This window comes from Bombina bombina, chromosome 1, assembly GCF_027579735.1.
Source record: "Bombina bombina isolate aBomBom1 chromosome 1, aBomBom1.pri, whole genome shotgun sequence".
In the NCBI taxonomy this organism is placed as follows: domain Eukaryota; kingdom Metazoa; phylum Chordata; class Amphibia; order Anura; family Bombinatoridae; genus Bombina; species Bombina bombina.
The window spans coordinates 1,214,698,386-1,214,725,370 of NC_069499.1; positions in this window are offsets into that span (position 1 = coordinate 1,214,698,386).

Consider the following 26,985-nt stretch of genomic DNA (forward strand, 5'->3'; position numbering starts at 1 on the left):
ACTGCAGAAACGACTCTAAATACCAGCGTTAGAAAGATCCCATTGAAAAGATAGGCTACGCAAATGGCGTAGGGGGATCTGCGGTATGGAAAAGTCGCGGCTGCAAAGTGAGCGTTAGACCCTTTAATCACTGACTCCAAATACCAGCGGGCGGCCAAAACCAGCGTTAGGAGCCTCTAACGCTGGTTTTGACGGCTACCGCCGAACTCTAAATCTAGGCCTTAGTTTTTTTCTATAAGGCCAAATGCAGATACAAACAATAGAATAAAATTATATATGCATTATTAAAATCACTCTTTTCACCTACACATTAAAAATAATTAGTATCACAAAAGGCACTTTTTGATATAATATCATCTCTATACACAATTATTTCTCTACACATGTAAACACTGGTCAATGGATCTATCAATATTCTTATTATAAATCCACAATTGGAAAATAATTTGTATCAATTTTAGAAAATTCGATAAAATTAAATCACATCCCTTAAGGATACAATTTTAAATGTATTATTTAGTTTACACATTATTAGATTTTTATATAGTTAGGAAGGTATAATCTGAAAGACATAGTATTGCTCAAGTCATACATCAGAGGTTAAGTCTGCACAATGTGTATGACTCAGCTTCACACTTGATTGATAGAACATAACACAAAAGATGCTACATATGCTTAGTAAGCTATTGATCTAAATAGTTTACAAAATGGTTAAGGGGGGATGCAGAATCAAGTCACACATTTTTATTAATGATTTTCTTTACACTTTATTTTCCATTAGGGAGATGACTTAATCTACAGACTGAAAGTGAAGAATCACAGACTAAAAGTGAAGAATCCCAGACTGAAAGGGAATAATCCCAGACTGAAAGGGAAGAATACCAATGTGATTGTGTCTGTGGCATTGTCTTTCAACTGTGCTGACTTCTAAAAACATACAAAAACACGTTCACATGGTAAGTGGGCACAATTCTATTGAACAAGACATGGGATGCAAGTTGCATCCTATGGGAGACACATATGGTTCATAATTCTTTTTTTAGATGGTATTTCACAATCCTCTATTTTGAAAATGATGAATAGGACACATAATGAAGATAAAATGATATTTTGAATAGAATTGCCTTTCAAAGACCATACATCCACGTTAGTTTGCACAATGCATGTTATTAAAGAATCATAGGAGGAATAATGTTCAAATAATTTATAATATAAACATGTCCTATTTTAGAATAAGTTTATTTTATATACATTACCCCTACTTTGTGCTAGAGAGGACTCAGATTGTGAGCAATCAGACAGATAAAGGGATACATTTTATAGTTGACATTTAGGTATATTATTATTTGAAGGGACATGAAATATTACATTCAATTATGTCCCTCAAACAATATAATTATTTTATTTTATTTTCTTCAAAATGTGATATTATGCATTATTTTCCCTAATTTTAAATGCTAATATGTGTAAGTCAACTCTTGATTAGACAATTTAATGTCATTAATTTCAAATTATGTGTAGATAGATGGATAGATATAGATCTCCAGTCTAAACCTGTCTTTAATATCAAGACAAACAATACATGTTAGAGCATAGATAGAAGATGAATTTACAATTATTATATTTACTGAATATTTTGTTAATCATGTGTTCATTAAATAACTAATTGATTGTTTTTGTTTATTTTTTCTTTCTTTTTTAGATTTTAATTTTTGATGAATTCCAAAATTAATATTGAATACATTTAAAAAAAAAATACATTTCTTTACGTACTATCACCTAGATTACGAGTCTTGCATTAGCCTTAAAAAGCAGCGCTGAGAGGTTCCAACGCTGCTTTTTAATGCCCGCTGGTATTATGGGTCTGGCAGTTACAGGTGTATCGCTCACTTTTTTTCCACGACTCGAGCATACCACAAATCCCCTTACGTCAATTGTGTATATTACGAGTCTTGGACTCTTAACTAAAGTGCTAAAAAGTAAAACACATTAATTTCTCAAAATATTATAGTATACTGTCCCTTTAAGAGCCTGCACCGAATCATTTAAAAGCTCCATCAAAGGATGGAGATAAGTGGACATTTTACAAACAAGGTTCTTACACAGGTCAAATGTATATTCATATAACAGGATCGAATATGCAATAATTAGTAGTGTATTAAAGTAAATATCTTTTGGTTTACTGTCCCTTTTATATGTATATAAAATCATATATTTAAATATATTTTTCATATTCACACATGACTGCATATTTAAAAAATAAACTTAGTTTTAGTTTAGAGCTTGTGATGGCTTATTTCATTTTTATTGAAAGGGAAATAACAAAAGAATCAAATCTTCCATGATTCAGACAGAGCAGATTTGAATCTAAAAAAAAATGGACTTTAATAATCACATATGGTTTATTCTCATGTTATCCTAAGTTTGCACAAACGAGATGCATAGGCTTATGATCAGCAAAGCATTACTGGGAATTATCTACTTATTTGTGGGTGGGCAATAATGCATATTTACAATGTTTAGACATATGTCTTTAGATAAATTTAAATATTGCATATCAGCTCATTAAAGGGGCATTAGTCAAAAAACTTTTCTTTCCTGATTCCTATTGAAAATATAATTTTAAACATTGAAATGTACTTCTGTTATCTAATTACCTTCATTCTTTTGATATACTTTCCTTTAAAAACATATCTAGATATGCTCAGTAGCTGCTAAATGGTGGCTGCACAGAGATGCCTTGTTTGATTGGCTCAACCATGTGCATTGCTATTTCTTCTGTAAAGGATATCTAAAGAATTAAGCTAAATAGATAGAGTTAAATTTTAATGTTTAAAACTGTATTCTCTATCTGGATCATGAAAGAAAATATTTGGGTGTAATGTCCCTTTAAAAATAAAGACACCGTTGCAAAAATAAATATATGTGAGCAGTTCAGACCAATACAAGCTCGGTTTTATTTTAATAATAATGAACAAACGTAGATTTTAAAGTTAAAAATATAAAACATTTTAATCCAAGTTACGTCCATTATAAATAATAATTACGCATTTCAATTTTTTTTAAATATAGCATGGTAAACGTATCTTGCAACACAAGATTCGCATCTTTAAAATTTCTATTCTAATTTCATGCACTAGCACACAATCGTTGTGTATTGTTGGGATTGTAAATACATTCAATAGAGCAATGTCAATACTTCACAATGAGTCACAATATTTCTTTAATAAACAATGAATACATACTTTTTAGAATAAAATATATTTTTATTAAATAACCTGATCAATATTAAACATTGAAATGTGTAAAACATTTACTAATGTGACTGGATTATATTTACTATCGTGAGTAAAAATAAAATCGAGTTGAAATGTAAACAATGTATTAAGATTTAACGGATTATGTATATTATATATGCGTCACACATATACGCATAACAGTCTCATAAATTACAAATAAGTCTACCTGCCAAATGTAGTATTAGCACCCCCAGGAGGTATGTGTATGGAAGTTACAAAGATATGAATCCCTGAAACATTAAGGAGCGGCCAATTAGAGTTAATCATACAAACATAACTTGAGTCAGTATGGCCTCACAGACATGATAACAAAATATCAGTATTTTATCCAATCAGATGAACAGATACCATGTCCCATGGAGCATATCATGTTTACTTCACCATATAAAAGTCCATTACACGTTGCCATTTTTGTTAGTTCTCTAATGCCTGCTGGTGTACTGTCTTAGAATATATAGATATATACTGTATATATTTCTACATAAACTCGGCAGGCATGACGTCTCCCAGGTTTACATGGGCGGAAAGTGCTGCACTGGTCAATGCGGTTGAGGAGTTTTATCTGCAGCTGTTTGAGAATAAGAAGAAGTCGACTAAGCCAAGTATTAGGAGGGCCCTCTGGGTGTCTATCACCCAAGATGTTAATGCGATGTGTCACATCCAGAGGACAAGGTATCAAATCATGCAGAGATTTGGGGATATGAGGTTGCGGCTTTGCAAGAAAGTCCGCCTCATGAAGGTGTAGGTAAAAGCCCGTCGGAGGGATGGAAAGCAGGATCCACCCCCACGGAAATTTTTCCTGCAAGCTTATGAGGAGACTTTATGCACCCTCCTCAATCTCCATTTCCCTGGCAGATTTGCATCCGCACGCTCTTCGACTTCTTCTCAATCCCCAGCTGCTGGCTCTGACACTCAAGACCCAGAGCCGAGTGCAGCAGCTTCTCCAATCAGTGACCTGGGAGAAGGAAGGAGAGAATCTGAACACAGTAATTATGAGACTTCATATAATATATTTATATTTGAGTATATATTTAAGCAATGTGTATATAGTCATATATTCAACCTATATAGATCTCACAACACACATTACATATGAGGTTTAGATATCGGAATTTAGATTCGTCACACATGAAATAGGAATGATGTTTCTTGCGCTCTCCAGAATATGCGTCACAGAGCTAAAATGGAATTGCGCATCCGTGAAATCCCTATCATCCGCCATTTAATACATTGAATATCGAATCATACAAAAGTTATAAATATTAATTGGTATCATTCAATCTTTAAAAATATCCTATTGGAATATCGTAATACACCCAATTGCAAATATATTTGAAATCTTTAGAAATTATGCTCATCACACTACTATATCCAAATCAATTCAGAATCATGGATGCGCAATTACGCTTTTAATAATTGTGCAATGATCACAAAAGATATAATTGCGCAGAGACGTGAACATGTGTTTGCTGTAACAGAGGCATTACTTTCGACATGTTGGTCAAATGTATACGTTAATTAGTATATATGTGAAGAATACAGTATCCTTATTTACAATTTTCTACATTAGAAAAGATATACTAGCAATATCAAAATAAAAATTGAACAATGTCTAACAATTGATGACAATGCAAAAAGACAAAAAAATTACTTAAAGCGACAGTCAACAACATAAAAGATTGTAAATAAGAATACATGATCTCTTTATTTATAAAATAATTTTGAAAACAATGAACTCACGTGAATACAAATATAATTTTACTTTGTCAATTATCAAATAAATATCTGATTGTTCGTGTCCATGGCCTGATTTGTATTAATGATATCCAATCTTGATTGAATATTTCACAGATATGGATGTTGGTGTTGGAACCTCGAGCCCATGTTCATCAGAGTATTTTATGTCTCATTATAATTTACCTTTGTCTTACAAACTTGGACATAACTTCACCTAATCCATTCACATTGATCTATATTAATATGGATACTCTAATTCAATTTTATTTTTATTTTTAAAATAAGAATAACGAATCAGAGTTGGGATTCCATTGTAATACAAATTTCAATTTATGAGTAACATAGTAACATAGTAACATAGTAGATGAGGTTGAAAAGAGACCGAAGTCCATCGAGTTCAACCTATACAAATCTAAAATATATACAAAAAACTCCAGTTAAGATTAAATAATCCCGCTAAAAGGTGACCCATTTAATACTAGCAATCATATCCATGAATTTTGTTTATAGACAGAAATGTATCCAAATAATTTTTAAATGTATCTAGGGTATTGGCATTCACTACCTCCTTTGGTAATGAGTTCCAAAATGTTATTGCTCTTACAGTGAAAAAATGTTTCCATTGCAGGAGATTAAATCTCCTTTCCTCCAACCTTAAATTGTGACCTCTGGTCACAAACAATTTTCTTGGAATAAACAGCGCTACTGCAATCTCTGTATATGGGCCTTGAATATATTTATATAAAGTAATCATGTCAGCTCTTAAGCACCTTTTTTCTAAAGAAAACAGACCCAGTTTGGCTAGCCTCTCCTCATAGGTTAAATTCTCCAATCCCCTATATTTGAAGATATTCCTTCGATTCTTGATATCTTCATTTTAATGTAATCTTAGGGTCATGACCATTTTGTATTCTGCCCCTGGGTAGTGCTTGACAGTTGTTGGCTACATTTAGACAACACTAACACATTTTTACATATGTGCAGATTATATAAATATACATCTCATATACTTTGATATTTTCTTCTTATCATTAAAGGGACATGAAACCCAACATTTTTCTTTAATGATTTAGACACAACATGTGATTTTAAACAACTTTCCAATTTGCTTCTATTATCTAAATTGCTTCAGTCTATTGGTATCCTTAGTTGAAAAGCATATCTAGGTAGGTTTAGGAGCAGCGATGCATTACTGGGAGTAACCTGCTGATTGGTTGATGCACAAAATTGCCTATTTTCATTGGTTCAACAGATATCTTCAGATAACTCCCAGTAGTGCTCCTTTAAAAAAGATTCAAAGACAATGAAGCAAATTAGATAAAATAAGTAAATTGGAAAGCTGTTTAAAATCACATGCTGTATTTGAATCATGAAAAATAATAAAATTACAAATTTGGAGTTTCATGTACCTTTAAGAGAGTAGGATAATAAAATATTCTTGATGATAGCATGAAATTATATATTTGATTGTAATTGCATGCTCTATCCGATTCATTACATCAACATATGAACTAGACAATTAATTAACAGTGACATTGTCAAATAAATATATTTCTTTTTAATATAAATACAAAATATCTTCATTAAACCTTACACTGTTTTAATGAAAAAAAAATTGATATATAAATCACATCTTTCACACTTGGACTACCTTTATATATATATAAGCATATTCTAACAGCACCATGATGACATAGTTTTAAATATATCTTATGTCTTGCATTGTGATCAATATGTGTTGTGCCCTAAAACAGATTACTGTACATTGCACAAATGGATCTATGTGCCACATGGATTAGGCTCTAGTTGTCACCAGTTGTTATTCAAAGTGTTGTGTGTCTGTCTGTATTATTTTTAAAACAGGGAACAATGGTTATATTTAGATATGCCATTGATTAATATAAGAATTGGCTGTCTAATATAGTAAGAAATCCAACATTTGTAAAAGACATCATTTTCTTTACAATCACCTTGATGAACTAATACATTTATTGTTCATATTAGTGCTCTAGTCTTCACATTTCTAAAGATATTATTTAGAATATTTTAGACTAATGTGATTTAGTGATGTCCAAACTGTGTTCACTAATATTTTTTAATATCATTAATAGACCTAGTTATTGTGATGAGCACAGAGGGATCCAGCACTGATGGTGACCTGCCTTTGCAGAGTTCTGGTAAGTCCATTGACTCATTCATATGTCATTGAAGGTGTCTTTTTTTATAAATATTCTGATCATGATTCTGATGAAGCATTCCATTTGAATAAAACTCCTCTAATGATATATATCTATATATTTATTTTTTAATAGTTTAATATTAAGATCTCAATGCTTCTTAGTCTACACCTTTGTGCTTCAGAACATGGCTAGCACATGTTTATATTTAGTATAAATTTAGACCACAATTATCAAGTGATACACACATGAGAACTCTTAAATGTTCCATGTGCTTTTGTGAATATTTTCAAAATACAGACAATAAAATTTAATTATTACTCATCGATAATTATAAATCTTATTTCATTTGCATGTTCCATCAAAATGATGTAATTCCTAACTTTGGTTCAGTATCTCTTTAATGCAACATTGATGTGTGTCCTTGAGCGCCAGTAACACATGCTATAATATTTGTTTTTAACGTGTACACAACATATTATGTTTTACAGAGATTGATGTAACATGTGAGATGGAGGAGGAAGTGGCTCCCTTGGAGTCTGATGGTACGTCAAACATTTATAACATGTATATAACGTATATTGTAACGTATATTGTCATGGCTGTTTGAAGAAATGTTTTGTATAAGAACCCTGACCTATGTATTTTTCATATGTGTCCATTTTTAAAGCTGGAATATGGTCAGCCTTATATAATATGTATTGATTCTAAATCATACTGTTGACGAAAAATAAAGTCTACAGCTTTGTACCTTTCAAATATATTATTCAATTCTTTTCAAATACACTACTGCCCCACTTTCTATATCATGCAGCATGAACATATGTTTTTATTTTGTTTCAAATTTATGTATGATTTGTCATTAATGACATGTCACATGCATATTACATGCAAAACCCCAATAATCATCTTCTGATTTACAGACAGTCATTGCTATTCATCCGAGTGCCTAGATGCAGACCATATCATTATGTCATCATTGTTTTGAACTTCTATGTATACATAAAACATAATCGTGTTGAAATTCCTTGTTTTAATTTCATGATGTATAATATGTAAATGGTTTTTAAAAAGATTTTATGTGTAGACTGTCCATTTCAATCGAAGAAACATTAATATTCCTCAAAACTAAAGCATGCATTTCTGAATGTGTCTATTAATATTGGGATGACATACATTTAATCCTAATGTAAAAGAAAGATTCACAAAACATACTCTGAAAATGTAATGTCAGATAGATAAAATTATATTCTCCAATCTTCATATTTAATATTAACGGTAGTATCTACCGTGTATATATCCTGAATAGTAATTGATTAAACCATCAAGCTTCAAATTATTCCATTTAAGATTACAAAGGCAATCACCGAAATATATATGTAAATCAGTGTTTACCTGGTTTCAAAGGCTAGGTGGAGTGGCCATTTAGATTTCATCATATTACACACTCCCATATTATTCAATTGTTGGATTAAAAAAAATCAATCCACGGGAATGTGTCTAAAAGAACTCTATTGCATTTCAATCTCAAATGCATACATGCGTACCAAAATATTATCCAAAAGATAAATATATTATAAAATCATAAAGATTAGCACATAATGTTGCCTTTGAAAAATATGATTTGTAATGTATTTATGAAATGTTACATTGAACAGTCAGAGTTTAAAGGATCAATTAAATCTTCTTATTAATTATATTTGATTCAAATCAATCAATAACTTAAAACATAGTCATTATTGTGACTTTGTCTAAATATTTTATGAGAACAAGAATCCAGATTTTAAATTATGTTGAATCTTGATTTCTTTCAAGATAATAATATATTTTCATATCATATATGTATTTATAGAATTGTTTTTTATATTTCAGATGGAACTTCCACTTCTAGACATCAGCCTCCCGCACCTTCCCATCCAGAAGCCCCCCTGCCCCTTCCCAGCCAGAAGCCCCTCCTGCCCCCCCCGCCCCCCCACATTATGTAAATGTTTACAATTTACATCTCAGGAAACCAACATCCTGATGTTTTAATATCTAAATGATATTGCCTAGATGTTGGATATATATATAATGTATATATGCCAATATTTTGTATTTCTTATCACCACCATTTTCACAGTGTGTCATAAACCAAAGATAATTATTTTTTTTACAGATTGATAGTGTTTATTTTTTAATAATATCTTAATGGTTTATCTATCAAGAACATATTTAATGTTTAATTCTTCTTCTCTATAGTATATTTTATTATAATAATAATGTGTATTTTTAGTACAATGTCTCTTTGCAATATTTTTATTATGTTCTGTAATTCTTATTAATTTTTAATATTTATTTTTGTTTAGGTTGTTACTCAGCATGGATGATGCTAGAGGCTCTAGCAAGGATAGAGCAAACCATGCTGAGTTCCTATCGGTTGCTGGGAAGGATGCATGACACCATGCGTATCCAGCTGCGGCTTCATCGCTTGACTCTAGCCCGAATAATGCGGCTAGAGGCAATGCATGAAGCCGCAGCTGGAGGGGCTCAGGACGATGAAGGTGATTTTGATGCCCCAGTAAGTGGAGGATCGGGAGCTGGCCCGAGGGAGCAGATATGAATCTTCCGTCCACATGTTGTGTTTTATTTATTTATTGTTGATATTTGTTGCCATTTGGCCAATTTTCTAGTTTTTTGTTGTGCCTGTTGCACTATTTTACCTTGTCAGATTTATACTAAGGGCTATGTTGGCCTTTGTTTTGCCTTGTCAACTCCATCCAAGGAATGTGATGCACTATGTCACCTTGTCAGATGGCTCCAATGGGGCTGATATCTCATTATGACTTGTTTTAAAGTTATCTTATTTCTTTATGTTTTATGACATTCCTATATCACATTTATCATAATAAAAAGAATGTCATTAATATGATATTTATTCAAGTTATTTATTTAAAAATATATTTTATGCTGTTAATCCTTAAAGGGACATGAAACAAAAAATGGTCTTTCATGATTCAGATATATAATACAATTTTTATAAACTTTCATATTTACATCTATTATTTAATTTGCTTCATTTTCTTGATATAATTTGCTGAAAGGTTTATCGTTGCAAAATCATGAGTAGCAGAGAACCTAGTTTCAAGATGTTGATTGGTGGTTGTATATATATATTGGTTGTTATTGTCTCATCCGTGTGTTCATTTAGAAACCATTAGTGAATTGATGCACCTTTAACAAATGATACCAAGATTATTAAACTAATGAGATAATCAATGTAAATTATGTCCCTTTAAGTGATGCTGACCACAATTTTTAATTTATGGATATGCATTTCTAATGTATTTATTTTCTTTTGACATCAACATACACATATTATATGTTTAAAACAGACTATTAGTTGATTGATGACAGCACATGTATTCCAATTTCACTTACATCTTATTTTAGTAGTATAACAAAATAAATCACTGTTTGTAATGCACATCTATTATTATTGATTATATTTAATTATCCATCGATATATTGCTATAGGTAGGCTGACCATATTTACGCTTTAATAAGTGACATATAATGTATAACCAATCCACATTTTCATAATGTATCTAGTAGCATTCTTTCTCAGTTAAAGGGACATGAAACCCAATAATTTATTTTAACATTTAGGTATAACATACTATTTTAAACAAATTAAAAATGTACTTCTATTATCACATTTGCTTCAGTCTCTTGGTATAATTTTTTAAGGAGCAGCAGTGCACTACTGGTTTCTAACTCAACACATAGGTGAGCCAATGACAATCGGTATATATATGCAGCCACCAATCAGCAGTGAGAACATAGGTTATTTACTGCTCTTGAGATAACCTTGAAACACATTTCATCAAAAGATAACAAGAAAAAGAAGCACATTTAAATAATATAATTAAATTTTAAAGCTTGTTAAAATTGCAATCTCTTTACATAATCGTTAAAAATAAATTGTGGGTTTCGTGTCCATTTAAACCCTGCTGCTTCATAAATAGTTCATAATCTTCCTATTATAATGAAATATATAGTTATTACCAACAATGGATTATATTTCATATATCACATTATTCTGTTATCTAGCGTTACATTATGTGAAGCTGTGCATTACATGAAACAAACACGCTTCATAGATAACAATATAGCACATACTAGTTTTTAAAATATAAATACGTTTCTTATTGACATGCAAAGCTGTAAAATCCGTCCGTTGATTGGATTACATTTTTATGCAATCAGAGATGCGCCATATTGCTTAAGACATCACATGCAAAGCTGTAAAATCTGTCCTTTGATTGGATTACGTTTTTACGCGATCTCGGATGTGTCATGTTGCTTAAAACGTCACATGCAAAGCTGTAAAATTCATCCTTTGATTGGATTACGTTTTTATGAGATCTCGGATGCGCCGTGTTACTTAAGATGTCACATGCAAAGGTGTCAAATCCGTCCTTTGATTGGATTATGTTTTAACGCGATCTTGGATGCGCCATGTTGCTTAAGACGCCACATGCAAAGCTGTAAAATCCGTCCTTTGATTGGATTATGTTTTTTTTATGTCTGCCGGTCCGGATGTCCTCTTCTGCCCGGATAGTATGAAGACTTCTGCCGCTCCGGATGTCTTATTTTGGTCCATCGGTGCTCGGCTGGGTGAAGACGACTCAAGGTAGGGAGATCTTCAGGGGGGTAGTGTTAGGTTTATTTAAGGGGGGTTTGGGTTAGAGTAGGGGTATGTGGGTGGTGGGTTGTAATGTTGGGGGGGGGTATTGTGTTTTTTTTTACAGGCAAAAGAGCTGATTTCTTTGGGGCATGCCCCGCAAAAAGCCCTTTTAAGGGCTGGTAAGGTAATAGAGCTGTTAACTTTTTTAATTTAGATTAGGGTAGGATTTTTTTTTATTTTGGGGGGCTTTGTTATTTTATTAGGGGGCTTAGAGTAGGTGTAATTAGCTTAAAAATCTTGTAATTTTTTTTATTTTTTGTAATTTAGTGTTTGTTTGTTTTTGTAATTTAGTTTAGTTTATTTAATTGTATGTAATTGTATTTGTTATATTGTAGCTATATTAGGGTTTATTTTACAGGTAAGTATTTAGCTTTAAATAGGAATACTTTATTTAATAAGAGTTAATTTATTTAGTTAGAATAAAATTATATTTAACTTTGGGGGGTGTTAGAGTTAGGGTTAGACCTAGCATTAGGGGTTAATACATTTATTATAGTAGCGGCGAGGTCCGGTCGGCAGATTAGGGGTTAATACTTGAAGTTAGGTGTCGGCGATGTTAGGGAGGGCAGATTAGGGGTTAATAATATTTATTATAGGGTTTGCGAGGCGGGAGTGTGGCGGTTTAGGGGTTAATACATTTATTAGAGTGGCGGCGAGGTCTGGTCGGCAGATTAGGGGTTAATAAGTGTAGGTAAAGTAGCGGCGACGTTGGGGGGGCAGATTAGGGGTTAATAAATATTATGTAGGTGTCGGCGATGTTAGGGGCAGCAGATTAGGGGTACATAGGTATAATGCAGGTTGGGGCGGTGTACGGAGTGGCAGATTAGGGGTTTATAGTGTAATGCAGGGGTCAGTGATAGCGGGGGCGGCAGATTGGGGTTAATAAGTGTAAGGTTAGGGGTGTTTAGACTCGGGGTACATGTTAGGGTGTTAGGTGCAGACTTAGAAAGTGTTTCCCCATAGGAAACAATGGGGCTGCGTTAGGAGCTTAACGCTGCTTTTTTGCAGGTGTTAGGCTTGAGCCTATCGCAGCCCTTCAGAGAACTCTAAATACCAGCGTTGTTTAGAAGCAGCGCTAGAAAAAAACATGCGTAGCTAACGCACCCCTTTGGCCGCAAAACTCTAAATCTAGGCGTGTATTTTTACATGTGCAGGACTGATGTTGCGTTACAGGCTAAAAGGTTTGCGGTACAGCTATACTGACATGGCTTGTAATGGCTGCGGTGCTGTTTTAACGCTGAAATGACCATTTTGTCAGCGTTAAAACACGAACGCACAACTTGTAATCTAGGTGATAAGGAGATTTAATTTTACCTGCAAGCTCAACCCATTGTCATAGGATGCGGTTTCAAAGCACAAAAACAGCAATTTTATATACACAAATAAACTTGAAAACGCAATTTTTCATACATTCTATGCTCTGCAGCTGGTATAACAAGTCACTGAAAATACATTAATGGAAAAACAATCTTACTGTCTCTTTAAAGGGACAGTCTGCACAAAAATTGTTATTGTTTAAAAAGATAGATAATGCCTTTACTATCCATTCCCCAGCTTTGCACAACCAACATTGTTATATTAATACACTTTATAACATTTAAACCTCTAAATTTTCTTTTCACAAAAGGAGACTGATAGTTCATGTGGGCCATATAGATAACAATGTGTTCACACCCGGGAAGTTATTTAAGAGTTAGCACAACACAGTACTAAAGGCAACTCAATAGATTGTAAATAGTCACAGTCATGTGATCAGGGGGCTGTCAGAAGATGCTTAGATACAAGGTAATCACAGAGGTAAAAAGTAAATTAATATAACTGTGTTGGTTGTGCAAAACTGGGGAATGGGTAATAAAGGGATTATCTAGCTATTAAAACAATAACAATTATATTGTAGACTGTCCATTTAAGGTAGTCAAGCCATTACCCCCTTTTCTTTTTTTTTCACTCCCTATGGGAAGAAATGGCAACTAGCTTATACATAAATTTTGTGAAGTTGAGCATAAGGCCAATATTGTATATTTGAGAATATCATCTACCTCCTAGGAAGCAGGATGCACGTCACTTAACTTTCAACATGTAATACATTGAGAGGTAACTTATATATCACTGAGATAACATTTGTTTGCAAGATCACGATTTCTTGATTTTTACTACTTTGTTTATTGAACAGCACTTCTGACTTGTATACTTTTGTTTTTATTTGACCTACAAGATGTGAATTGTAATGTTTCATTGTTTACTTTGCTGACTATATCTTTGTCATCTTGTGACTTTGACTTTTAATAAAAATAAAAAAAACATGAAATAAAATAAAGAAAAAATATGTATACATCACCATCATATATGTACATAATTATAGTAGTACATATATTAGACAGTAAGTGTAAGCAAGATTGAGACGGGCTCCAGCACCACTAGTGAGCCAACATGTGAACACCACCATTAAATAATACCATACATTTGTCCCTATATTAATTATTTAGAATCACCACAATTCATGAATGTGTTACCACTACCACTTTATATCAAATATAAAATTGTAAAATAGATAATTATTTAATAAACATCAGGCTAAAGTTACATGGGACCATTGCATTGAAAGGACACATGTTAATTTACTTTGCAGGATCTGCCACCTTTCCCCCATAGCCTGAGTTTAAACAAAAACACTCCATGAGAGCAAGTGTTTGTGCTAGAGTATAGCATAACACAGTCCATAGGCCATAAAGGAAGGTAGTCGTTGAGCTATAAGAGACACGGTCCATGATGCCTCTTATTTGGCAAGTTAAAGCTTAAGTATGGCATAATACAGTCCATAAGCCATGCAAGGTGGTAGTAGTTGAGCAATAAGAGACACACTACATGATGCCGATTGTTTAGAAAGTGAAAGCACAAGTATGGCATAATACAGTCCATAGGCCATACAAGGAGGTAGTAGTTGAGCAATAAGTACTACAGTTCCTTGATGCCAATTGTTTGACAAGTTGAAGCACAAGTATAGCATAACACAGTCCATAAGTCAATATAAGGAGTTAGTTGTTCAGCAATAAGTACCACAGTTCCTTGATGCCAATTGTTTGACAAGTTGAAGCACAAGTATGGCATAACACAGTCCATAAGTCAATACAAGCATGTCATTAGATTAGTGACAGACGCTTTCTCACGTGACTTCCGGATGGGTGGAGTCAGCAAACACATGCACGCTGACGGAGGGCTCTGAACCTGGAAGAGCCGGAACACCTCCCCAAGACGCCTGGATCCCTTGACTGTGCGTTGGTTGCAGTACGGGCAGCGGGCCGATGCGGTCCCATCGCAGGCAGGGAAGTCAACAGATGCGGATCGGCTCACAGCAGAGCCACTTCACTTGGCACCGAGAAAACAACCGTCTGTAGCAGAGTGGGGCAGATCGGAAGTGGATCCGGTCCACAGCTAAGGACGAGGTGCGGGTACAGGAATGGTCAGGAGTCAGTTAAAGCCGACTAATCAAGAAAGTAGTCTGGTAATGGAAACCCTGACAGAAGCATGATTACTTTGCCTGGATATCAACATCTTTTCAGCAAGCCATCTGGCCTGGTTCCAGACTTCCGTGCAGCGGGGTAAGGGATTGCCCGACACGAAGGAGAACGGCTTCACGACTGAACAGTAAGGTGTATGTGGGCAAACACGATAATTGTGTACTGGGTAAATATGAAATAGATGTGGATGCGCAGAACAGCTGTTTGTATGAGGTGAAAAGTTAGCGGGCTTACAGAGTGGTAAAGACCGTACACATAAGGGACTGCTGTCTGTCTGCTGGAATATATACGCCGGCTTCACCTACATGTATATAAACTGATGTAAAAGGGCTGAGAAATCCACAAGTACTGCTCTGGAAAGGTTAAACTAAGGCATAACACGCTAATTTGTAAATGAGGCATTATCTATGTGCAGAGGGTACATAAACTGTATAGTGAAAAATCCTCAGTTAAGAAAACCAGTAAGTACAGTTAGCCCTATTACATTGCTACAGTACAGTTAGCCCTATTACATTACTTTGCAACTAAAATTGACTATGATGGTCTATTTTGTTGGTTATCTGTGAAGTAAAAGCTCAGGATAAGGATACAACTGGATGATCCCTACCGTTTGCTCGTATTGAAGTGAGCTATTGGTGAAACGTCCGGGAACTGTTTAATGGGACAGATTGTGCTATCTTCTGTTTGAAATAGATTATAAGGTCTGACAATACAGGGCTGATACTTTAGCTGGAGAAAATTGACTATTTGGGGTTATCTCGGTATCTCCATTGTTGGGCATATCTGTATTAATAAGTAAATCAGCTTGATAGTTAAGACAGGTCTAATGCTGTGTGTTCAAGTTGATGTGTTATATTGTCTTGTTTCATTCAAATATCCTGGCTATACTGAAGAGACTGAATAGGCAACAAAAATAAGTATTTTTGCACCATAGTATGGAGTTTTGTGGATAAAAACCAGAATGTCTGTATAATTAGATTGATGCAAGGCTATTAACAGTGAAAAATTCTGTTGTACTATACAAGTTAGACAGTAACCCTATTGCCCTGTTCATACTATTGTATATTGCTTGTTGAGGAACAGAGTAATATAGTAGCAGCTATTGTACTTAGATACAACAGATATTATTAGAGCTGATAAGTGAGAGTAATTTTGTGATCTAATAATTGTTAATATAAGGTCAAGAGTAAGGTTTCTGATATTTTAGATAAAGCCCAGGTCTGTTAAAGTTAAGTACTAACGTGCTTGGTGGAATAGTATTGCTTTTCTTTCACTTTTTCTGAGCGGGCTTCCGCTCCCTATCACTATTTTTATTCACGTCACTGGGTTTCTGAACTTTAAGGGACACATGCACGTTTGTCCTCTTTGATTGTTTTTAGTATTTTTTCTTCTTCCTTTTAATTTTCTAAGGATCCTATATTCACAGGTTTATCTCTTCCTGCATTAGAGAGGGCAGGTCGATTGGTTTTCACAACTCTCCTTCTTTGCACGGGCAACAAGGTTGATATTTCCTCGAAACTTTTTCTTACGGTACACGGCACCTTGCACTATTTTTCTACACGGGTGTTCTTCACAACGATTTTATACACTGGGACTGATTTTTGATTCCTTATGGAAAAATTTGTACTGCACTCAAAGAATAATTCGCCAATAATGGCGCCTAAACACAAGGAAAGAAAAGCTAAACAGGCTGACACTAGTACAGAAGTTGTTAATGATCCGCCAGTGAGCACACCAGAGAACGGGAAGTTACTACAGCAAATTGCGGAACTTTTTATGCCACAGTTTGAATTAATCAAACAAGATATTGCAAGCCTTTCAGGAGAGGTAAAGCAATTTGCTACAAGGATAGCAGAAGTGGAAACGAGGGTTTCAGACATAGAGGACCGATTTAATTTACAAGAGCAGACAAGTCTTACACAGAGCCGTCAGATTACGCAATTGCATCTGAGATTGGAGGAGCTAGAGGATAGGGCTCGTCGCAATAACTTGAGAATAGTGGGACTCCCAGAAAAATCAGAGTATCAGGATCTCCTGACCTTTGCCTCCTCCAGTCTCCCGCAATTGGTAGGATGTCCCGTAGATGGCTTGCCAGTACAGATAGAAAGAGCCCATAGAGTTGGCCCAATTAGAAACAACTCTGATGGCAGTGGCAGGGCAAGATCTGTTCTTATAAAAAATTTAAATTTTCAGGATAAGGTTAATATACTTAGACACTACCGTAATACCAACAGCTTAACGATAGCACAACATAGGATATTAATCTTCCAAGATTTTTCAGCAGAGACCTTAGCTAAAAGAAGGGAGATGTCACCATTCTGTTCAAGATTGATCAAGGCAAATGTTAATGCAAGATTAGTATACCCTGCTAAAATTATTTTCGAACAAGAGGGTGCTTCAGTAACTTTAAATAATCAGGTGGAAGCACAGGAATGGTGTACCAGATTTTTGTGAAAAAAATGAAATATAGTTATTTAAAACTGTGTATCCATGAGATAGAACTGTTCTTGTTGATTCTCCTTGTTATATATGATATATTCGTAAAGTGGCTGGCCCTAGGATGTAAGGGGAGAGACATTAATGTTTTTATTTGTACATTGAAGGGTAATTTTAATCTTATGGTGAGGATAAAGCTGGTATTGGAGATGGTTCTACTCATTAACAACTCCAAATGGTGGACAAATTGAAATTAGTTTTGTGGAATGTGGGGGGTATATCCTCCCCAATCAAGAGGAAATTGATTATTAAGGAATTAGGGAAATTTAAGCCCGATATTGCATTTATCCAAGAGACCTGGTTGAAACCCCATGAATTACCCAAACTGAAAACAAAATGGGTGGGAGAGATTTCTGCAACATCATATGATAAAAGAAAAAGAGGCGTTTCAATATTGTTTAATAAGCATCTTTCCTACCAGATTATATCGCAAGTACTGGATACAGAAGGTAGATTTCAGATTTTAGAAATATTGATTAATAAATGTCCTTTTATTTTTTGTAACGTTTATGCCCCAAAGTCCTTGGATAGAGGATTTTGGGAAAAGTTGAGCCTGCAGTTACTCCCGTTTGTGGGGAAGAATATTGTTTTGACTGGAGATCTGAATATGGCATTTACCCCGAGTTTAGATAGGTCCAACCCTATGCAAAGAACCAGATATAACAGGGAAACTAAGGTTCTACAAAACTTTGGGTATAAGCTTGCACTTAAAGATATATGGAGGTTACAACATCCGGACAGTAGGGAGTATACTTGTGAATCTAAGTCATTCAAATCATTCTCTAGAATAGATTATTTTTTAATATCCAGTAATATGCTTGGCTTAGAGATTCAATCAGAGATAGGCGAGATCGTCATCTCTGACCATGCAATTATTAGTCTGGAGATTAATGCAATTAGGTCTCCAGATCTTTTTAAGCCACGTTCCCCCCCCCCCCCCAATATTTAGTCAATAACGCTAAATTTAAGAACTGGCTGCAAGCTAGATGGAAAGAATTTTATCAGTTCAACGTGGCATATGCAGATAAACCAGAAATCTTATGGGAAACAGCGAAATCAGTCCTGAGGGGCGAGATTATTGCTTTTCTATGCAAGTGGAAAAAGAAGAGGAAAAGTAGAGAAGAACAATTAGCTAATCAGGTCAAAAATGCTTTCAAAAAATATTTAAATAACTCAAATCAGACCCTTTGGGATAAGTATACTGCGGCCCGAATAGAGAGAGATCTGTTCCTGAAACAAGGCATGGCTTTAGAGGATCTAAAACAAAAAGCTAGATTTAGAGGACATTATGGCCACTCGGCAAATTATTTAGCTAAATTAACTAAAGGATGGTCCCAGAAGAATTTTATAGCCACAATTAAGATTGGGGATAGAAGGGTCACCAACATAGCTGAGATAAGACGTGAATTTGTGAAATATTTTCAAGAGGTTTACTCAACAGGAACAGTTAATCCAAATAATAAACAAGATTTTTGGAAAAGAGTAGTGTTACCCAGAATAGACCCACAGGACCTGAGACGATTAAATGAGCCTATATCGCTAGGTGAGATCTCAGATGCCATTAAACAAGCTAAGTCAAACAAGACGCCAGGTCCAGATGCTCTTCCATCAGAGTTCTATAAACTCTTGCATGATCAAATTCTACCTATACTAGCAACACTTTTTAATGAGTACTATATTAAAAATCAGATGCAGTCGAGGTTCTTCTCAGCGTCGAATGTGGCACTGATCTTGAAAAAAGATAAAAATCCAGAAATGATGTCTTCTTACAGGCCTATATCGCTGTTAAACCAGGATTATAAGATGCTAACTGCTATCATTGCATCTAGACTTAAGAAAATGCTTGAGCCACTAATACATCCGGACCAATCAGGTTTTAAGGTGGGTAGAAACTCGGTGAAGAACCTTCGAAAAGTGATGTTAGTTATTGATCATTTCTGGAGTAAAGGGATAAATAAGAAAAAGGCGCACGCTAGCACACACTTAGCCCTACTTACAGTCGACGCTGAGAAGGCGTTCGACTGTATAGTGTGGGACCATTTGTTTACGGCACTTAAAGGATTTGGCCTTTTAGGGAATTTCTACCAGTTTGTGCGGATTTTATATCAGGCCCCAACATCTGCTATCATTGTTAATGGGGAAGTATCTAAGAGTTTTACTCTCCAACGTGGCACGCGTCAGGGGTGCCCCCTCTCCCCTTTTCTTTTTAATCTATCATTAGAGCCGCTAGCTATTCTATTAAGAAAGGAGTTAAAGGGAATTCAATTAGGGGATAAAAATCTGGTGACATCATTATTTGCTGATGATATTTTACTTTTTCTAAGCAATATTAATCAATCCATACCCCATTTGCTAAAAATTATAGAAATTTTTAGCTCAATCTCAGGCTACAAAATTAATTGGGGGAAATCAGAACTGATGTGGATTTATAAACCGAAGTCCCCTTTTCTTCATCCTTTTAAAGAAGTACAGGAAATTAAGTATTTGGGTATTATTTTAAGTAAGAATCCTTTGTGTTGGTATGAATTAAATTTTCCAAAATGTATTGAGATGTTCAAGCAGAAATTATTAGCATGGCACAATTTACCCATTTCACTTTCTGCTAGAGTAATGTTAGTTAAAGCAATTTTATTTCCAAAATTATTGTATTTGTTACAGAATCTTCCGTTGTTAATTATTAAAAAGGACTTAAAATTAGTGCAAAATGTATTCAGTAGATTTATATGGCATGGGAAGAAACCTAGGATTTCTCTATTTAAATGATCATATTTTAAAGTTCATGGCGGCTTAGCACTCCCGAATCTTCAGTTTTACAATTATGCCTCATTGGTTAAATTTGTACTAGATTGGATTTTAGAAAAAGAACAGGTTTCTTTCTTTGGTTTAGAAACATATTTGGTAAGTCCATTCGCCTTGAAAGCACTGATCCATATACCCTATGCGAAACTACCAGCAAATGTGGCACATATGTATACTTTTAAATACATAATTTTGGCATGGCAAAAAGTATGCTCGGAATTACATATTAATTTTTGTAGATCTGCATTTCTTCCCTTAGTAGGGAATCCGGATTTTACATCGGGATGTACATATAAAATTTTTACTACATGGGCTAGCAAGGGCCTTAAAAATATAAAAGATATCTGTGTAGAGGAGTCACTAGTGATTAAGACATTCGCAGAGCTAAGGACTAATTTTAATTTACCAAAAACTTCTTTCTATGCCTATCTTCAGGCACAACATTGGATTGGATCTTTACGAGCAGAGGCTGAAAACTCTACGTCATTGGGAGATTTAGATGGTGTAATTAAATTATATCAAGCTGGGAAAAGCTCCATTTCAATTTTATATAACCTACTTATTAAACATAGTGGGCTGTTGCATATTGAGGATTTAGAAAGGAAAAAGTGGAATAAGTCTCTCCCAAATGTTAATAAGGATCATATTCTACAAAGTTTTAGATTAATTGATCAAACTCAAGTTTTTGTAGACTGGAAGGAATCCCATTTCAAGTTAATAAATTTAGCATATGTTACACCAGCTAAGATGTCAAAATGGTATAAGACAGAGGTTAATTGTCCTAAATATAATTCTAAAGATACAGATGAAATACACTGTTTTTGGAATTGCCCTAAAGCGTCCCAGTTCTGGAGCAAAGTGTGTTTTTGGGTAAATAAGGTAAATCCTTGCAATTTCAGTTTTGAGTCAAGACATATTTTTTTCCTTATAGGGCAGGAGGAACCCTATGTAAATACTAGGCTCATAAATACATCAATTTTAGTAAGGCGTAATGTTTTGCTTAGGAATTGGAAATCCCCACGTGAACCTAAATTCAAGGAGTTTGTAAATAAAGTTTATAATCAGATTACTATGGAACAATTCAATTTGAGAGATGCACACGATAAGTCAATACAAAGATTCTTTTCTAAATGGGAAAAGGTTATATTAACCTTACCTATAGTTGCTCAATTACAGTTAGTTGCCCCATTTAGGGACTTCAGTTGGTTTGTACAGCAACTAGAACTTGGTTTATTTTCTTCCGAGTGGAAGGGTTAATTATTCTATATGGGGACCTTTAAAGGGGGTTTTTGTGTTTGCTTTTTGTCTCCCCTTCCATTCTGAGGTCGAGCCGACTGACCAGTTTAGGAAGACTTAGGTAGTTTACTAGCTGTAAATTCCTAGAAGCCATTTTGTTTCTGTATATATTTAAGTTTTTGTTGCATGAGCTGTAATAAGGGATAATTTATTGTTGCTTTTGAAGAAATGTTCTATCCCCTATTATGTAAGCAAGGAATTATAACTGATATCCTGTTTTTTTTCTGTACCCCTGAATGATATTTCAAATAAAAAAAAAAAAAAAAAAAAGTCAATACAAGGAGTTAGTTGTTCAGCAATAGGTTATCTGCATGGATTCCACAACAAGAAAAATCGATTTGACAGTACAAAACACTACATTTATTTGAGCCATTAAATATCAAACCTCTTAAAAAAAAATATGTTCTAGAAAATAATTGACATAATTGAATACTTATGCTCTATCTAATACCTTCATAAATCTCATGACTCTTATATGTCTGCACCACAAGGGGAAGGTCAAACAGAGAACAAATGACAACCGTAATGTCTGCATTAAACTAAATCACCCACAGAAGTCTCCAAATGCAGAGGCAGACGGTGAGAGAGCTGCAAAGTTATTGGCCATAAATGTTATACATTGGCCCAAGGTTTTAAATATAGTTTACTCTACTTGCATATATAAAATACAATATAAACAATACCTTACTAAGTTAAGTTTCTTCTTTCTGCTGTTGTCTCAATCTACCTGAATCCAGTTCTGCTCTGTGTTCCAGCCCTTGCTTGCTGTCTCTTTAGTATTTACTCTTGTCTTGCCATGCTTGCTACAGTTATAACAGTTCTGCTCTGTGTTCCAGCCCTTGCTTGTTGTCTCTTTAGTATTTACTCTTGTCTTGCCATGCTTGCTCCAGTTATAACAGTTCTTCTCTGTGTTCCAGCCCTTGCTTGTTGTCTCTTTAGTATTTACTCTTGTCTTGCCATGCTTGCTCCAGTTATAACAGTCCTGCTCTGTGTTCCAGCCCTTGCTTGTTGTCTCTTTAGTATTTACTCTTGTCTTGCCATGCTTGCTCCAGTTATAACAGTCCTGCTCTGTGTTCCAGCCCTTGCTTGTTGTCTCTTTAGTATTTACTCTTGTCTTGCCATGCTTGCTCCATTTATAACAGTTCTGCTCACAATCTCCTTTAAAGCTTTATTACCAGTTCCAGCATTATTGCTGTTCTAGCACTGCTATACTGTATTACTGCAACTGAAGACCTGTTACAGCTGATCTACCTGTTCAAAAAGAATGAAAGTAATGCACTTTGACCTTTAATTGAGGAGCTGTTACTACTTACTACTTTGGTAAACAACTTTGCAGCAGTGACCAACCCAGAGGAAGGAGCAACAAACTATAAATTTAAACCTTCCTCAGCTACCTAAATCATAAACTGTCTAAGTTTTAGGCTTTTAAAACATTACACTAGATAAAACATCTTGTACAGAAAACATCCTGACACACCATAAATGTAAACAGGACAGAGAACCTCTAGTACAATCACCAAAAATAAAGAAACAACCTTTGCAAGGTCATAAAGAACCTGAGAAGGAAAGAACCCTGAAGTAGAAGGACTGGGTGAATTATTATGTAACCTAAATGTCCACAGAAATTTGTTAAGGGGGAGACAAAATGTGCTGAACATCAGTGGAAACGTGCAGCAGGAGAAAGTTGCTTGTTGTTCACATCAGCTGCACATCATTTTAAAAATGGTGGCTCACTGACATCAAAAGTGGCTCAAGTGGGTGCTTATGTTAAAATATAAGGGATTTGCTCTCTCACACGCACACCTCCAGAAACCCTTGCACCTTAGAAAACAATCTTTTTGCCGTACAAAACTTAGAACGGTGTAAGCTTACATGAACAAGTCCCTTCCCACAAGTGGCTATTAGTGATTTCCCGAACTGTTCGCCCGCGAACGGTTCACAGCGAACATACGGCTAGATTTAGAGTTCGGCGGTAGCCGTCAAAACCAGCGTTAGAGGCTCCTAACGCTGGTTTTGGGCGCCCGCTGGTATTTGGAGTCAGTGATTAAAGGGTCTAACGCTCACTTTTCAGCCGCGACTTTTCCATACCGCAGATCCCCCTACGCCATTTGCGTAGCCTATCTTTTCAATGGGATCTTTCTAACGCTGGTATTTAGAGTCGTTTCTGCAGTGAGCGTTAGAGCTCTAACGACAAGATTCCAGCCGCCTGAAAATAGCAGGAGTTAAGAGCTTTCTGGCTAACGCCGGTTTATAAAGCTCTTAACTACTGTACCCTAAAGTACACTAACACCCATAAACTACCTATGTACCCCTAAACCGAGGTCCCCCCACATCGCCGCCACTCGATTAAAATTTTTAACCCCTAATCTGCCGACCGCCACCTACGTTATACTTATGTACCCCTAATCTGCTGCCCCTAACACCGCCGACCCCTGTATTATATCTATTAACCCCTAACTTGCCCCCCACAACGTCGCCGCAAGCTACTTAAAATAATTAACCCCTAATCTTCCGACCGCAAATCGCCGCCACCTACGTTATCCCTATGTACCCCTAATCTGCTACCCCTAACACCGCCGACCCCTATGTTATATTTATTAACCCCTAATCTGCCCCCCACAACGTCGCCGACACCTACCTACACTTATTAACCCCTAATCTGCCGAGCGGACCTGAGCGCTACTATAATAAAGTTATTAACCCCTAATCCGCCTCACTAACCCTATCATAAATAGTATTAACCCCTAATCTGCCCTCCCTAACATCGCCGACACCTACCTTCAATTATTAACCCCTAATCTGCCGACCGGAGCTCACCGCTATTCTAATAAATGTATTAACCCCTAAAGCTAAGTCTAACCCTAACACTAACACCCCCCTAAGTTAAATATAATTTTTATCTAACGAAATAAATTAACTCTTATTAAATAAATAATTCCTATTTAAAGCTAAATACTTACCTGTAAAATACATCCTAATATAGCTACAATATAAATTATAATTATATTATAGCTATTTTAGGATTAATATTTATTTTACAGGCAACTTTGTAATTATTTTAACCAGGTACAATAGCTATTAAATAGTTAAGAACTATTTAATAGTTACCTAGTTAAAATAATTACAAATTTACCTGTAAAATAAATCCTAACCTAAGATATAATTAAACCTAACACTACCCTATCAATAAAATAATTAAATAAACTACCTACAATTACCTACAATTAACCTAACACTACACTATCAATACATTAATTAAACACAATTGCTACAAATAAATAAAATTAAATAAACTATCTAAAGTACAAAAAATAAAAAAGAACTAAGTTACAGAAAATAATAAAATATTTACAAACATAAGAAAAATATTACAACAATTTTAAACTAATTACACCTACTCTAAGCCCCCTAATAAAATAACAAAGCCCCCCAAAATAAAAAATTCCCTACCCTATTCTAAAATACAAATATTACAAGCTCTTTTACCTTACCAGCCCTGAACAGGGCCCTTTGCGGGGCATGCCCCAAGAATTTCAGCTCTTTTGCCTGTAAAAAAAAACATACTATACCCCCCCCCCAACATTACAACCCACCACCCACATACCCCTAATCTAACCCAAACCCCCCTTAAATAAACCTAACACTACCCCCCTGATGATCTTCCTACCTTGTCTTCACCATGCCAGGTTCACCGATCCGTCCTGGCTCCAAGATCTTCATCCAAGCCAAGCGGGGGCTAGACATCCACTGAAGAAGTCCAGAAGAGGGTCCAAAGTCTTCCTCCTATCCGGCAAGAAGAGGACATCCGGACCGGCAAACATCTTCTCCAAGCGGCATCTTCTATCTTCTTCCATCCGATGACGACCGGCTCCATCTTGAAGACCTCCAGCGCGGATCCATCCTCTTCTTCCGACGACTAGACGACGAATGACGGTTCCTTTAAGGGACGTCATCCAAGATGGCGTCCCTCGAATTCCGATTGGCTGATAGGATTCTATCAGCCAATCGGAATTAAGGTAGGAATTTTCTGATTGGCTGATGGAATCAGCCAATCAGAATCAAGTTCAATCCGATTGGCTGATCCAATCAGCCAATCAGATTGAGCTCGCATTCTATTGGCTGATCGGAACAGCCAATAGAATGCGAGCTCGATCCGCCCCTATGTGTCATCATTGTGGAAACTTTGACCCTTTATGTCACAGCCGCCTGACACATTAGAGCCAATCAACATCAGATACTCCCTCACAGACACTCCCAGCTACTCGGAATCCGCCATTTTAGACTCATAACGACCTTGCTTTTTAATGAGAGGACGTGTTGTGTTTTTGCTCCTGACATTAATAGGAAAAACATAGCTAGGCTAGTGTATTTACAGTCCAGAAGGACTCCACTCATCTCTGCTGCAAGCACAGCACCCCAAAAAGCCCTTTTTAGGGCTATATTTCGTGCCGTTTTTTTTTTTTTTTTTTTTTTTTTTTAGCATTTGCCTGGCTTTCAGCTGTGTGTTTAAGGCTCACAGCATATGCTGTGACTACTGCCACCACTGATATCTCCCTAACAACATTAGTTTAAATTTAACTAACCCAAAAATATAATTATTTTTCTAGTGTAATTTTTTTTCATTTTCTATCAGGCCAGTGTCACACAGCATATACTCTGGTTCATTGCTCTGTGCCAGCCAGCAGCCAGCAGTGTTAATATCCGTTTATAACATTATTTTTAATTTTAAAAAAAAAACACAAAAAAATATTTTTCTAGCGTAATCTAATTACATTTACTATCATGCCTGTGTCTGTCAGGCTCACTCAGCATTAATATACCTCTTTTTTTTCAGTCTTTTGGTTAATTGGTCTGTGCCAGGCAGCCACCCAGCACTCATATCTATTTTTCTTTCACCTTAATTTTAATATAAAAAAAAAAAGTTTAAATTTGTTTGC